This window comes from Pezoporus occidentalis, unplaced genomic scaffold (genome assembly GCF_034315485.1).
Source record: "Pezoporus occidentalis ecotype Australia unplaced genomic scaffold, CSIRO_AGI_Poc_V1 ctg36, whole genome shotgun sequence".
Classification (NCBI taxonomy): Eukaryota; Metazoa; Chordata; class Aves; order Psittaciformes; family Psittacidae; genus Pezoporus; species Pezoporus occidentalis.
In genome coordinates, this window is record NW_026915591.1 from 2,348,370 (window position 1) to 2,364,853 (window position 16,484).

The following is a 16,484-nucleotide window of genomic DNA, read 5'->3' on the forward strand; positions in this document are numbered from 1 at the left end:
TACAAGCTGGGATAACGTGGCATGCCAGATGCTCATCCAGCCCAAGGTCCCTATCGCCTGATTTTACTTCACCAATGGCAATCACAGGATCAGACCACCTAAACTCCACCTAACCTGTGCTTTGAACTGTCATGAATTTTTCCACCCAGTGATCCAGCATCACTCTTCATCAAACCACAAAGCAGGGAGTGCAATGGGAAAGGCACAGAAAGACAGCACTACAGAGGGAGATAAACAGATTTAATCACTTAACAATCACTTAATCACTTAACAAAAGGTATGCTCAACCCTTTGTTCAGAATTGCTTTTTGCCAAAGAACCAAATAGAAGGCAACCTTGCATCTTTCCTGGTTTTGCAGGTATAAACAAGTCAACACAGCTAAGCCAGTCATCCTGTCTGCAGGAGTAATCCAGAAATCAGAGCTCCCACGACACTACAGGCAGCTCTTGGTTGGCAACAGGTAGCCAAAAAGCCAGGATCCCTTGCAGGGAAAGGAGACAAGCCTGCTTTCTCATGGACAGTCTCACTTCATTTAACTGGAGTTCTGCAACAAATGAGTGTGAATACTTTAATAAACCCAATTTTGATAAAATGATCAAATTATTGCATCGCATTAGCTCTTTCAAGATGTCAAGACAAGAGGCAAGAGAAACTGAGGCACCACAGTTCAGGGTGCTATATGGAGTGCCTGTACAGAGCCTTCCTCTGCCTGGGTGCAGGGTTGCTTGCAGGCACAATGGGGAAGGGGTGAAATACAAACCATGAACCAACATGAGAAGGACTTGGGTGTGTTGGTCGATGAGAAAATGAACATGAGCCAGCTTCAGTGTGCACCTGTAGCCCAGAAAGCCAACCGTATCCTGGGCTGCATCAAAAGGAGCGTGACCAGCAGGTCGAAGGAGGTGATCCTGCCCCTCTACTCTGCTCTCGGGAGACCTCACCTGGAGTATTGTGTGCAGTTCTGGTGTCCTCAACAGGAAAAGGACATGGAACTGTTGGAACAAGTCCAGAAGAGGGCCACGGGGATGATCAGGGGAATGGAGCACCTCCCGTATGAAGACAGGCTGAGGAAGTTGGGGTTGTTCAGCCTGGAGAAGAGAAGGCTGCGTGGAGACCTCATAGCAGCCTTCGAGTATCTGAAGCGGGGCTATAGGGATGCTGGAGAGGGACTCTTCATTAGAGACTGTAGTGACAGGACAAGGGGTAACGGGTTAAAACTTAAACAGGGGAAGTTTAGATTGGATATAAGGAGGAAATTCTTTCCTGTTAGGGTGATGAGGCACTGGAATGGGTTGCCCAGGGAAGTTGTGAATGCTTCATCCCTGGTGGTGTTCAAGGCCAGGTTGGACAGATCCTTGGCAGGGGGGTTGGAACTAGATGATCTTAAGGTCCTTTCCAACCCTAACTATTCTATGATTCTAACATTGGTGGCAAGGACAGAAACCAGGATCTAATACCCAAAATGCAAATCTGAAGGATTAGGTTAATGAAGAGGTATCATTATAACCTTTCACTCTTCCCTGTAACACTGTAACACTTATATAGTCATACACAAAGCAATACATATTTCTGTGACCAGTGTTAATTATTTCAGCTCACAGCGTGTTTATATCCTCAGTTCGGCAGTAGCCTTGACTGGTTCCTTAAAAACTTAACAATAAACGTATTCCCAGCCTCACCTTAGGGCAGCAGTTTACTGGCAGTGCTAGATAAAGTGTACAGTCAGCACCACCCACAGCAGTCTGCCCGGCAGAGGTGCTGGGCTGGACTGCATTCAAAGGCAGCTCTCAGCTGGGGAGATACTGAGACACAAATCATCAATTCTGACAACATCCAGGTGGAAAACCAGGAGCTCCCTCAGTGCTTTTGGAGAAAAACAGGGACAGGAGATCGCAGATCATACCCCCAGTTGTTCTCACGTCACTTTGAGAATATTTTTCTGCATATATCTCTGACTTATTGGATGTTCCACTAGTTTTTACAGGTTTTTCATTAACCAGCAAGTAAAGCAGGCAGCTAAAGTCAAACTAGACCTGTACATTGAACAGGCAGAAAGTTCTGAGCAAGCAGTTTTTCCTTCCCCGGTAAAGGTTTAAGGAAGACACAGACACTAGATCCAAGTGATGTTTTATCTTGTGTCTGCAGGCAAGCATAGTGCAAATTCTTGAAAATATCATTGCTAATTCTCTTCAGACTATTTACTGCCCTTGCTACTTACATGTATTTGAAGAACCGAGTAAACTTTTATGATGTCTTTTGCTGCACAACATTGATGCACAATGCCAGCACAGTACTTCAGGGACATCCTCCTTTGTACCCCTCCCACAAATGCAGGAACACATCACCTTACTTTCAGCTCAACAGACCAGGAATCCACTTGCATACTTCATCACATGGCCTCCTGCACCAGTCAAATCTGGATACTTCATCCCTAAGTTGTGATTTTCAATTCTACTTTAAAGCCCACACTCTAATTGAGATTCTCAGACAAGGGTTTGCAATTCCTTGGGGAGCTCGGAGCATTTTTCCTCTCTAGAGAACAGCTCATCACACAAATTGCTGCCAGCAATGAAAGGCAGTTAGGATCTTCCTGATTAATACAAAAAATAGTATATATAAGTATTCTATGATTCCATGATTTTATGATATATACTTCCAGCAAAACCCATTACAATTGTGTCTCATTCTCCAGCCCCAGAGGAATCAAAGGCTCTCATTGGAAAGAAGATGGAGGTGAAAGGATCACCAAAAAACTCAGCTGGGCCCCAGGATTACCATACTGGCAAAACTCTGGGAAACTTGTGTAAAGTGAACACATTGGTCCTGGGGCGGCACTGGGAATCAACCACTCTTCTCAGCAAAATCTTTCAGCTGTGGCAGAGGTCTAGCAAGGAAAACCCCTGGCTGACATGGAATGATCTCTGCAAAAGAAGATCAAGAAATTGGCTTGCTGTCTGTCTGCTTTGTACATGGCATTGCGTTAGATGATGCAGCAGAGATTTCAGCTGGCTTCAAGCTCGTTTGCACAAGTAGTGGGGATAGTCTAGCTCTGGCAGAAATGCACAGCTAATTAATCTTGCCAAGGATTAATTTGCAGGATAGACACAGAAAAGCCTGTAAGCTTCTCTGGGATCTAGCCCTTTCATCTGCAAAAGAGCCACTACAACTAGGGTGCTTACAGCCAAGAGACACCAGTGCCATGTCCAGCTGACACCACTGGGCTGCCCATTCGTGCTTTTCCCCTGAGGTAAAATTTTACATGGGGGCATTCCATACGGTTGGTTGCCTTTGCCAGTATGGAGCTGTGACCATCCCTGTATGAGGCTCAAGAAACAGTTCTTCCTCTCTTCTCAGTACTGCTGCATACTGCATCTAGTACCTGGTAGTATCCTGGGGGTAAAGAAAATAAACATTTAAAAATCTGTTAAAAAAAATACAAAAAAAAAAAAAAAGGTTGTGGAAAAAATAACACCTAAGTAGACATAAAGAAAGGTGGACTATTTCAGCTGAAAAGATGAAGGAGAGAATCACTGTGGATAGAAAGGGGATTTCTCTCTATTAGATACAATGCTTAAATTGCAGCAGGAAAACCTGTCAGGAGTTAGATACAGTTCATCTGGATGTGGGGCAAGGGAACAGACCTGTGGTCCTGTCCAGCTTTATTTTCTATTATTAACTTTGCTCCTCAGTACTTATGGGTCAAGACACCCTCCTGCTGACTAGTGTACAAAGCCAGACTGAACAGGATTTGGTACCCATTTTGTTCAAGCTGAAGAGTTTTCCCACAAAAAATAACGGTTTTATTTAGCCTTTGTCCTAAACATCCAAACAAAAAAGAGTAAGAAATAACCACAAATAAACCCTGAAAAAGAGAGCAATTCCACAAAAGGAAAGTCAGTATTAAAATCCATCAGCAGAGAAGCACAGACTCTATTAAATTTATTGTTTGGTTTCAGGACTCGGGAAGAGTCTCTTCATTTCCTGTACCTCTTGAGTATTTACTATGTCCCCTATGAGCTAAGTCTTCCAGAGTCATTTTAATGTCATGTTCTAAGCACTTCTGCATTGTAAATCATCGATTTTTATCTCCTTCTCCCAATCAATGCAAAGATATTTACACTGAACACATAAAAGCTCTTGACACTATAGGAAAACCAATTACACCCTGCAAGATGTTTGCTTTTGGTCGTTGACATCATAGAATTATCCATTACACTTTGCACATGCCTGCCGTTTACGGGAAGGCAGTGTGACCTTGCCTGCCTGAAGTTTGCATCTCTGTGACCTGGTAAAGCCATGCAGTGTGAGCTTGCAGCTCCCTGCCTCAGGGAGTACCTGAACTGCAAATGGTGAAAGCTCAAAGAAATCGGGAAAGTAGAAGCAGCTCTCATGCCAGTCCTGCTCCTGTGCTCCTATCAGACATTGCTTGCTGTCAGAGACAAGATGCTGGCAGCAGAGATCTTTCTTCTAGCCACTGCAGTCCTGTTTCTCTCCACAGCCACAGGGACAGTGGAAAATTTACATTATTTCTCCATGCTTTCCAAGTGCTGCAAGGATGCGTCCTGTGTCCATCCTCTATCAGTGTGCCAGGCTGGTCCTTCTGTCTCATCCCACTCCTACATGCTGGGCTAGCAATAACTATACTTAAACTCTAGGGCAGATACACACTGAAGTACCCACAAGCTCCTGTAGTAGTAATTGTATAGAGGACACTGTGAACCCTTTCACTTGCCTACCCTAGTTTCCTTCTCTTTAATAATGCTCCATCCTTCCTGGATGCAATCAGGGCACCGGGTGCAAAAACACAGAGCATGCTTGGATGGCTCCCCTGCTCCATGCTACTGGCAAGACAGGTTCATGGGATGAGCCAAGAACCAGCCCTTTTATCTTAGCAAAACTGCAACAGACTTGTCAGGTCTCCGAGTTTATGCTCATGACGCCCACCAGTCCCTGTCTTGCACTTTCTTCTTCTAGCAGTAGCAATTCACACCTTCCTAGCAAAGCACTGATGAGTCTGTGCTCCCTGGAAATGACCCACCACCAAAGGACCTCCCAGGAGGTGCAGTCTCCCCAGCCTCAGCATCAAATTCTCTTCTCTCCCATGTCACCAGCTCAGCAATGAAAAGCAGGTCTCCTGCTATGCTGACTGACACATGGATGTGCCTCACCATCACACGACTTGATGCTTGTTTTCTCACATATTAGACAGGAATGTGTTTCGCTCAGCACTAAGTCAGCAGTATTTGTGGAATAAGGGTGTTGAACAAGACCACACAGGAGCGCTGTACCTTCCTTAGCACTGCTGTCAACTTAGCCTTTCCATTTCAGGTGTTTGTTCAGATTTTATCTGAAGTTGACAAATGCCTGTGGCCCCAGCAGGTGAGGAACAGCCTTCACAATGAGCTCAAGAGAATTGCATTTTCTTTTAAAACCTTGGTAAGATCTTGAAGTGTAGAAGGCTAATTCCAATGAAGTCAGGAAGCTGTGATGATTACAGCAGATCCAGCCTGTAAGGCATGAGCACACCTTTAATAAGAGTATATATATACAGAGAGTATTAAACACCCAATGGTCATCATTTTCTCTGCTGGTTGCAAAAGCAGGAATTATACAAGCAGCAGCACCACCAGAAGCTTTAGGATCCAGAGTCATCATGCTTGATTCTCTTTAGATCCTGACTGACCCAGCTGAGTGAGGCAGAAATATCTCTCATGATCAGAACAATTTGTGTGTCTAGCAGATACAAGTTCCAGGTACTGCATGGGAGATTTATTCATTCATAGCCAAACTGCTTATACTTAATCTAGTTTAAGTTTTTGAACTTCCCTTAGAAGGAGATGGGGTTTTTATCTCTTGTTGCCAAAACAGGCAGAATACAGTAAATTCTCTGTAGATCAGGCCCAAATTACCCAGGAAAAAAAGGGCAATAAAAAGCCCCACTTTGTTTAAAAACTGACAACTGCACTTTGACTCCAAATTTTAGGGGAAAAAATTAGCCCACTACCTCACCACTCCCCCCAGTTATTCATCTCCTTCTGAACATTTGGAACATCAGGCAGTCAAAGGAACAGTGTGAAAATGCCAAGCAGATACTGAGGGCAGAAGCAGGAGTAGAGAAAAGATCACTCATTTTAAAGAGGTTGACAGAGACATGCACACAAAAGAAATGCTAATGACAAGATCTTTCAGCATATCGGTTCAATGGCATTAAGCCCTTTGGCTATCTCTCTTCCTCAAAAATCAAAGTAGTCTTAAATAATAACAGTATAAAATTAAGCTGATTTCATACTCTTTAATCTAAATCAAGTAAGGTGGCACACGTGGCTCAGATTTAAACCACAGAGGAAATAACAACCTTAATTCAGAAGGAAACTAGACAGGTATTTGGCATCATTCTGTTAATCCACTTTACAGTCACACCTTAGTTAACTAGAGAACACACAGTGAAATAAATTGGTACAAACATAAATTAACAGTGATGCCTATGTAATACCTATGCAACATCCATCAAGCAGGAGTCAATCAGATTCAAAAAGACCTGTATCAATAGACATCCTACTAGACAATGCTACATCTCAGTGTCTGAGAACAGCGTGGTCCAACAGGGCACTTTGTTCAAATCACCTGCTCATCTGAACAAACTAACACCACTGCAAGCCCTGCAAAATGCTCCACACTTCCTAGGGGAAGGAACCAATCAGGCTGACGCATACCTGCTCTGTCCTAATACCTGCCCCTGACTTCAGACTCAGACAGGACAGACCTGGAATCTGAAGGAAGAAAACCTAATGGGGAAAGTCTGCAGGGCTCAGAGAAGGCTGATAATATCTGAGGGGAAGTAAATGAAAGAAAGCAGGGCATTTGCAGTGGTCTGAAAGAGACCATATCAAACAAAATGTAACCATATTGTATGTACACTGACAAAGCACAGGTACCTTCATCTCTTTAAAAGAGAGCATGTTGCATTTTATTTTTTAGCTCAGTCATGTCTCTCTTATCCACATCTCCCCTTTTCCGATCTTCTCTAATTTACACAGATGAACAAGGTGCACTATACTTAGAAAACAAAGAAATAAATGTCTTTCAGAAGTATTAGAGTATAAGACACTTTGCACAGGGATGTGCACTATGTGATTCCCATAACATATATGAGGTAGCAGTTGTATTTCATTACGTTATTGGAAGAAAGAGTCCCTAAACAGAAACAGTGTAGGGCAAAGGAGGGTCAGTTGTTTAATGCTGAGTCCACACACAGACTTTTGCATGCACACAAAGCAACTCTTTCCTGCTGTGAAAGGCAGTCAATTTTCATTTGGAAGAAGCATTGCTAATGTGAAAGTTAATAGAAAACTGTCATCCAGTGACTAAGAGAGTGATGTTTGTAGCAAGATCCTTGCTCAAGCACCTGGCTGTTGGATTTCAGCACTGAAATGCCCATCACTGAAAGTACCTGCAATGTGAACGGCACGCTGACTCTCTGCCCATCCCCAGTGCGCGCACCCGTGTGAGCAGCCAGAGGCAGCCTGAGGCACCTCTGGAAGGACACTGAAGACAAAGCAGCGACTCTTGCTGATGGCCACAAAACAGGATGTTACTGTACGTAACTGTACTGTTTCCTTCACAGCTATCAGAGGAAGAGGGTCATGCAAGCCAAGCACGCCCTCCAGAACATCCTTTGAGATAAGTGTGTGCACATGTGCACACATGCACATTCACCTGCACCTTTCCAAAGAGAACTGGAGGCATCTGAATGTGATTCCCCAATTTAACTCACAGCAAACAAGTGCTCAGAGGACGACAGGCTCTGCAGGCCTCATGTGCTGCAAGATGTGGATTTCAGTTCACTTTGCAGAGACATAAAAGGTCACAGGGTGGAGATGTGAACTCTCTCATAAAGCAAAAATCCATGCCAAGTGCTCATTAGATAATCAGCCAGCTGCACACAAACTTTTATTGGGTAGCAAGGAGCTACAGACCCCTTCTGACAGCATAAGCAGCCTCTAGGCTGTGGCTCAACATTCTTAACAGCAGCTTGACATACTGAATCAACACCCTGTCATTTTGAATGCAGCCCTGTAATATTATCTGTAGACGTGTGTGTGTATTCCACATCTGAACTCCCACCTGAAATTAATTCAAAACCTTTCAGGGAAAAGGAAATTTCAAGCTGCGCTCTGCTGACATGATGGTTATTGATTTCTCTCCCGGCAAGGAAACCAGACAGCACCTCCAGTCAAAGGATATGTTACATTATGAGACTGTCCTGGAAGACAGGTGAAAGCAATGTGAAACAAACAGTTCTTTTGCGGGCTCTGCTTGATGCACGGGAAGAGTGATTTTGGTTTGTTTGCTTCCTTAATACACAAATATGCTACCAGTTTTTTCCAAGAAATTAAAACTTTTTCAACCCAAGTACAGTCAGTATAATGCTCAAAGTCTCTCCAAAAACTGGGTCCAGTCTTCTGCTACAAAAATTTTCAGTAATCAAAACTTTCTGTGAAAAAAATAATAACAAAAGCTTTCATTTAATTCTCTATTATTTTTAACTGTTTGAAGCAATCATCCTGCAGAGCAAGATCGCAATGAGATAAACCCTGGAGATACTCGCATCACAGGGGTGCTGCAGTGCCCTCTAGAGTCTGCCACTTACTCATTCCAACATCTAGCCAGATTTTGCAGAACTGGCTCTAAGACATCACAGAGGGAGTGCTGTCTACCACATATGAAGCACGGACAAGAGTTCAGATTCAGACTCTTCAAGTGGTTCTCAGTGTTATTCTGGATGATCTCTCCCCCCACACTCCTCTTGTTAAAAAGGCATCTCTATAAAGTAAGGCATTACATTTTAAAAAGGACTTTCAATATCAGTATCTTTATAATCCACAGAAATAAAGATGCTAACAAAGGTAAAAATAAATACTGTATTTTTTCTTACTTTCTCCCTTCCAAAAGCCATAACTATTCCTGTAACTCAGATTGCAGGATGAAGAATCTACCTGGCTCCCTCCAAATGAAACACTGCTGCACTCAGAGCTGCTGCATTCAAACTCTGTGCAGCGCTACAGAAAGATGGATATTGCTCCTAGGAGTGCCTTTTTCTGATTTCAAATTAGTTCCAGTTCCCTTCTTTCAAATTGATAATGAAATATCCCCAAAACAGCTCACTACTACACATACATATCCATCTGCATGCAGCTAACCACCATCCATTTTTTCCACTCATAAGCTGTCAAGGACAAAACATATCTTAACCCTGGCATATCAAAACTATTTCAAGTACGTTCCGCTGACACCACGTTCTAACTAACATATGTACACATCCTCATGTCCCTTGTAGCAGGAGGTGGTCTAGATATATTTCATCCTTTTGCACTGGGAATGGTGGAGCATCTTCTACACATTTCAGACCTCTTGCTTCACCCCTAATAGTTACGCATCTAAGCAACCCATATGCTTTCCCAAATGGTGGCATCTGCCTTTCTGTTTTTGAAATACACAAATATATTCTTTGTACTTGAACAGTGCTCAAAGGCAGTAGCTGATTTCAGGATTCCGTGATAAGCTCCCAGTAACAGATGGCTTTCACTCTACAGATCACTTGGGGCCTAAAGAAGGAACATAAAGGGGGTTGAAATAAGGACAGAAGCCATCTTGTTTGATTTGTCACCATCCACATCAAATTGCACAAATGCTGTGGGACATGATACGTTTCAGATATGTAATAGATACATGCCTGAATGTATGCACACACAATGTACCCTTAAAAGAACACAGAGACATGGCTGAGCCAGCTTCCTCTTGTCCATTATCAGATGACCTTCTCAGCATCACAGCGGTAGTAGTGAGTTCAGGTCTGGAGAATGTCTTGGCCTCATGAGCCAGGTAGTAAAAACAGAGCAGGAGTAAGGGGCTCTGGGGAAAAATGGGAAAAAAAAAAAAAAGAAAGACTGCCCAGCCGCTGAAAGATATGCTGCAAATTACAAAACCAAGACTGTCGGGACCCCTCTCAAAGAGCTTGGAGCCTGTATGAAGTCACGCAGCCATGAGAAATGAAGCATCAATATAAGATGGTCCCTGGCACTGCCCAGACTAACTGCTGGATGGCAGTGGGAATATCAAGGGCTGCATTCTTTGTGTGGTATTTCTAGCCACACAGGATAGGGGCATAGAATATGGCTCTTAAGAGTTTCTCTGGCTACATGCCAGTGTCTGGAAGAAGACTAAGGTTTCCAGGGGACATAGTGATCCCTTAGTCTCCAGCAAATATCATAAAAGAGCCAAGAGGTTGGGGTTTTGGGATTGTTCCCTGAAGCTTGCCTGTTTTCTCAAGCTCCACATCATCTCTGCTGTACTCTGTCCTGTGAGGCTTGAGCTTGCATGGAAATTACAGCACATGACTAAAGCACCTTATGTAACAGCTGGGACTGCCCAGGGGATCTTCCATCACCTTTTCCGTTAAAGTTGGTAAAGGTTACTTATCTGCTACAAGGCATTGCTATCCTGGACATCACAAACACAACCTTGAAGTCTTTTAGCTTAGCCACGCTCAGTGTAGCCAAATTCCCGGTCCATCTTATGACAAAGGGACTTCCCAAAGACAAACTTGTAGGCTTAAATTGTAGGTTTGAACTAACTGTGTGCCTTTAAACTAACTTAGTAGAATACAGCAAACTGTTCTAACTTGCTAGCACATAGAGAGAAAGGAATGTTTGGCTGACAGGGGAAGCAACATCATGGGACTGATAACAACTAAGGAGACAGTAAATAAAACCAGGGATGCCAGCCTTCAAGACAGCAGAGTGGTGCCCAGCGCAGAGCGAGACTGGAACAGAACAGAAGCAAGGACATGCCAACTGCTAGCTCAGCACTAGGACCTTGCAAGCATGAGCAAGCACTGAGGTCATTCAGTAAACACAGTGAGGAAGACCATCGTTGACCAGCAGAGACTCCCACTCAGCACGAAAGCACATGCATAATTGGGATGCAAATATTATAATTAGTTGGGGGGGGGGGGTCATGAATATGTAAATGATTTCCTGGAAAAATCTGTAAATATGCATGAGTATGCTAAATATATAGCTGCTGCTTGAAAGCAACAGGCATGCTCACCTGTGCAAAACTACTTGAGTGTGTGCTCAGCACTGCAATAAAGAATGCCTGCTTTCTAAAACTCCAAATTGAGTCTTAAGAGAGTTTCTCTGATGGACTTTTATGGTAACAACTTACTTTACAGTTTACTCTCTCTGCCTCTCTCCTCCAGGAAAGGAGGGTCTCCATGACTGCCTTTAGCTGTCTCTTGGTTTGGGTTTGAACTCAGCTCATTTTTCTGGAGCTTCTCAGATGGAAATGGGAAGGAGCTTGCTCTTTAGTAATGATGGCAAAGACTTCACTGTTAGGAACAAGATGAAAATAGACAAACATGGGTTTTAAATTCTTCCCAATCCTTCTTAAACAGTACATGCTTTATCCATCTTCACCTGCACCCTCTTTGCCATCCCCCTGTTCTGAGGGATATCTGGATTTTGCCTTTCCAGCAGCAGCTCCTTGGAGCTACAGGCACACAGCTACCATGTGGATGTTACAGCAAGAATGAGCCTCAGTTCACAATGAAGACACCAAAACCCAGTCTCCTGTAGCTTGGTGTGCACTGGGCGCCTGAGCTCCCATCACAGTCAGTGCATCACCACTCAGTACAGCCTAGGGAGCTCAGAGAGCCACTCTCCTGAGCACTCACTCCATATCTACTTCAAAGTGAGCTGAATCACTTTCTTGGCTTCATGGAGCATCATGACCAGATTTCCATTAACTTTAATGGGAGCTCAGATGCCTAACACACACCTTCACATTGGTTTAATCTCACAATGAATCTCACCTCTGCCCTTAAACCCATCACAATGACATAGGGCTGTGTGTTCTCTGGGAAGCCACACACCTTGCATAAAATATTATGTATACAGTATTAGCATAATTAAACCAGTGCAAGTTTTACGTCTGGACATAACTTAAGTATACATTCCCTGTTTGCACTATTCTAAAAAAAATAGGGATTTTGTTATGTGGGTTTGATTCAGTTTTGGGTTTTTTTTACAAAATACTATATTCCCTCTGCTAATTCAGTAGTGCTCCCTCCATGTTTTGTTACTGCTTATGTAATGTTTTTGGAAACTACTGAGCAAACTGCGAACACTGGAATACTACTATCTCAATCCAAAACAAAGTGGGAAAGCTTTTAAGTTTGTCAAACATACATTACATTAAATCACACTCAATTAACCTAATCAAATATTTCTCTAATGAAAACATACGTTTCTGGGCTGGCAGTTTCTGACTCAGGCACAATTCATTCAATGTTAAGGGAAAATCATTAGAAAAACCATCTGTTCTCTCTAAATAGAGGAACTATTTTTACCTTCATGAGGAGCCCAAGTACTTATAAAACAAGGGTTGCAAAACAAAAACAAAACCAGTGGGTTTCAAAAAGAAAAATAAGAGGAGAGGACAAGACAGATGCTACCTTGTGATTATTGCAGTACAAACATGTTGCTAGCCATGTGCAGTTTAGGCCTTACACTCTTCACCCCTTGTGTCATCCCAATAGCTGAAGCTACACAGTATATGCTACAGGGAGGCACAGGGGTTTAGAGAGTGAAATCATGAGATTTGGTGAATGAATATTTACATACTAGAATTGAATGCCAACAGAATCACAAAGTTCTCAGAAAAGGGTGATTCTCAAAAGAAATCAGTGACAAAAGTCCCACACAATTGTTATTTTTAGGTGCCAAATTCAAAACTGCAGTCCAAAACCATCAGTCAGTTGACACCTAATCCTAGGGGATCTGACATTTTTTGCATTAAAATTCCCCAGGCATCCACCTGCTCACAGAAACTGTGACAGAATTAACCAAATCAGCAGAACTCCCTCATACCCAATCCTTCCCACAATCGTAACACAGAAACTTCTGCCTACGTTTCCTTACCTATTACCAGGGAGACAAAGCACCCTATCAGATCAAGTGGGCAGCACCTTTCTTCCAGCAGTTGCATGGCTACAGCTGCAAGACAGGACAGCCCTGAGTGGAAGTCCTGGGTCTGCCTAGAAGGATCTGAACCCCAGCATCTGCACTCGAGTAGCCTGTGGAGTCCTCCTGGAGCACAGTAACTCTCAGAACAGTAACACTGCTGAAGCTGCTTCATTTAAATGCTAAATGTACCAAAGAGAAACACCAAAGCACAACTCCATCGTGCACCAGTGAGTTACCTGACACAAGGCAATCTTGACTTCTTGCTTGTTCCCCAGCGGTTGCTAATCAGAAAGGTGGGAGGTTGCCAGCATCTGTCATTCTCAGTCACATGAAAATGTTGGCATATGGCTTTTGCAGCCAGGCAAGTTGACCACCCTTGGTACACAGCACCAGGAATAGCATAGACTGAAAAGCCTGCAGGCTGTCAGATCGTGGACTGCCTTAAAACACAGAATTTCCCAACATGAACTACGGCAACAGGAATACACCTTAATTTGTTTACAGGCTGTCTTCTGACTTCAGCATCATGAAATGCACTCTGCTTCCATGGAAAAGCCTATGATACACCATGTCTATGATTCTATATACAACCATATAAAATCCAGTGGGGAACACTTCTTAATTGCAGGTAACAAGTAATTCAAACTGCAGAACAAAATCCAATGCACTCCTGCAAAATCCTGCAAGAATTTGTACCTCTCACCTGTGATGGCTCCAGTAAAACCTTGACAAGCACTTTCTCTGCCATACAGCAACAAAATTGCCTGGACTAATTTCTGAGCAGGGCTCCCTGCTGCAGCACCCACATGAAGACCGATGAATATAATTGCAGGGTCAAAGGTACAGAACTTCTAAAGTCATTTTTGCAACTAGAAAATTAAATAGGTTGTAACTATACCCATGCCTCATGGAGCATGCATGTTTTTTACAGGTCTGTTTAAATGCAATTATCAACTTCACCAACTAAAACCTAAGCCCTCCTTGAACAAAAATAGGTGTTTTAGCTAAATGTGTGGATTCTTTAGTAAATGACGAGGCCACAATCTCATCTGCTACAACAAGCAACATTCTAGTCCTCGTGGCAATAAAAGAAAATGCCTTCTTTCATTTTATCTACTCCTCTCAAAAGAAACTCGGAGGATTTCAAGTGCTGCAAAACAAGAAAAAGGACAAAAGCCTCCCACACATTAAATATATCGTGTGTGATTTTTGTGGTGATTGTGCTGTTCTTCAGGGTTGACTCCAAGTTTTTAAGCACAAAGCATAACCATTCTGCAGAATCCCCCCTCACTTGAAGAACTAATGCTTAGAAAAAGAGAAAGTACCACATCAAAAAGCAATATATTATTTCAGAAAGCTCTTTTCTTTCACAGTGAGATATCACAAAGGGCTGAGTAGATCTGTGTAAAAATTACTGGGTTTTAGTTCTGTCACCAAACACTTTGTTTCAATTGTGCAAGCACTTGGTTTTCAGGATGAGGTGATGAGAGACATCTGGGGGACTTTTAAAAGATCTATATACATCATCTGAATATGCTCTTTAGACACTTCCAAGATGTAAAACACATTCTGATTTTCCACATTTTCATAAATGAAAATAATTAGGTTTGGTACCACAAAACTTTATTTTTAAAAATAACAGCCATCTGAAAACATGTCTGCCAGCTGTAGGCATAAGCACTACCTGCAAGTGCCCAGATGCTTTCAAAGCCTGTCAAAGCCAATGAAGGCTAATTAAGGCTTACCCCTCCTGCCTGCTCTTGGAGGCACCTTTTATCTTGTACATTTGAGTCACAAAAGCCCACTAACAATAATAATAATACAGCTAATAATAATACCTAGCTTACATGTAACACATTTTATTACAGCACACTGCAGAAACAGCAAAGGGAAACAGATGCAGGGAGGGGAAGCAGAATGCTACGGTCTCTGAAGAAGTCAGCAGCAGAGCAAGGACTGATGCCCAGCACAAGTCCCAGCCATGCCCTCTGCATGGGGCTAAGAGAGTTATGAAAGGTACTTGCAAACTGGAGGTGTCAGAATGACGAGAAGTACCCTAAAAGAAAATAAAACAGCCCCATTCCATCTTCACCCTTCCCCAGTGCCACTCGGAGCCCCTGTACTCCTCTCACAAGAAGTTTTCACCAGGGAGCATCACACAATTTATTCCAAGCCTGAAATCAGGACCATGTCAATGAAAACATGCCATCCAGCTGTTATTTCACACATGCATGAAAAGTAGCTGTGATCCCACAAGCAGAGGAAGGAGTAAGTGTAATTTTGTGTTTGTATACGGAGAGTGAGCTCTGTGATACCTTTCCAATACCCTTTCTTCAGCCAACACTCTATGGCCTTCCTACTCAACCTGTCAGTGCTTCTGATGCAATCATACACTTTGTTCTTAAAATCATATCCTCTCTTGGCTTATGCAACCATCCTTTCACACCTCCAACTGTTTCTTTTCATGATCTTCCTATCTTCCTCTAGGCCTTGCCCATCTCCCTGAGTTTCCCAGGAGACCTATTCCTTTTTTTTCTCCCTTCCATCTTACTTCCAGTCTCAGCCTCTATTTTTTGTTCAGCTCTGCTTCCAATCCAGACTTACCTTTCCATCTATGCTAGATCTTGGCATGCCTTTCCAGTGCTTTTACTCTACACCTTGTGAATCAGCTGAAATTTCAACATGGCTAACGCACAGCTCATAATTCTGTTTGGCCCAAGATCAGGGCATCATCCTGTCTCACAACTTGCTCTGGGGTTTAGCACCTTGTTTCTGTATAATGCCTGTATTGTTATGCACTTTGCAATCTTCCCATACTCTTTCAACTCCCTTCCTAATCTTTTCCATTTTGATTCCTGTGAGGTGCTCTTTTGGGACTTCACAAATGGCATCCTGTCTTCCTCATACCCACTGACAAGGTAGTCAGAAAGGTCACTTCTCATTGCTTTAACCAAGTCCTGCAGCTGGTCTCCCTGCTGATGGGTAACACTGCTGTTGGCAATTTTAACCATTTACCCACTCATTTAACCCTTCAACACAAAACACATGAAAAGGAAGATATCCAAGAATTCCACTCCTGATAGCACAGCTAACACAGTGTCCATGACTGATTAAAACATGTCTAATTTGATTCCTTTATAGCCACTGTAATAGGTTGAATACATACATATCAAATGAACAGTTGATAACTATATCCGCCTCGGACCAGGAATTGATCTCCAAAAACTACATGAAGAACAGTCAGTGCAAAGTCTGAGTGCCTAAATAGCAACTAACCACACCAGTTTGTGGACTTAGTGTCTTCCCAGCCCCAAAACAGATTAGACTCAAGCCCTTGCTGAATAATTGATCAAATTTTCTCAGTGCACAATCAGAGCCATCAGCAATAGATCATACAAATAGAAAATGAACACAAGATCTCCTTAATGACCTTATCTAAGGCACATAAGAGGCAGGGT

General features: G+C 42.9%; 1 protein-coding gene across 1 annotated transcript in view; it reads right to left on the minus strand.

The window, feature by feature from the left end:
- Positions 1-16,484, minus strand: part of SYT16 (synaptotagmin 16) — a 110,482-nt gene that overhangs the window by 88,953 nt on the left and 5,045 nt on the right. The gene's annotated exons all lie outside the window — the stretch shown is intronic.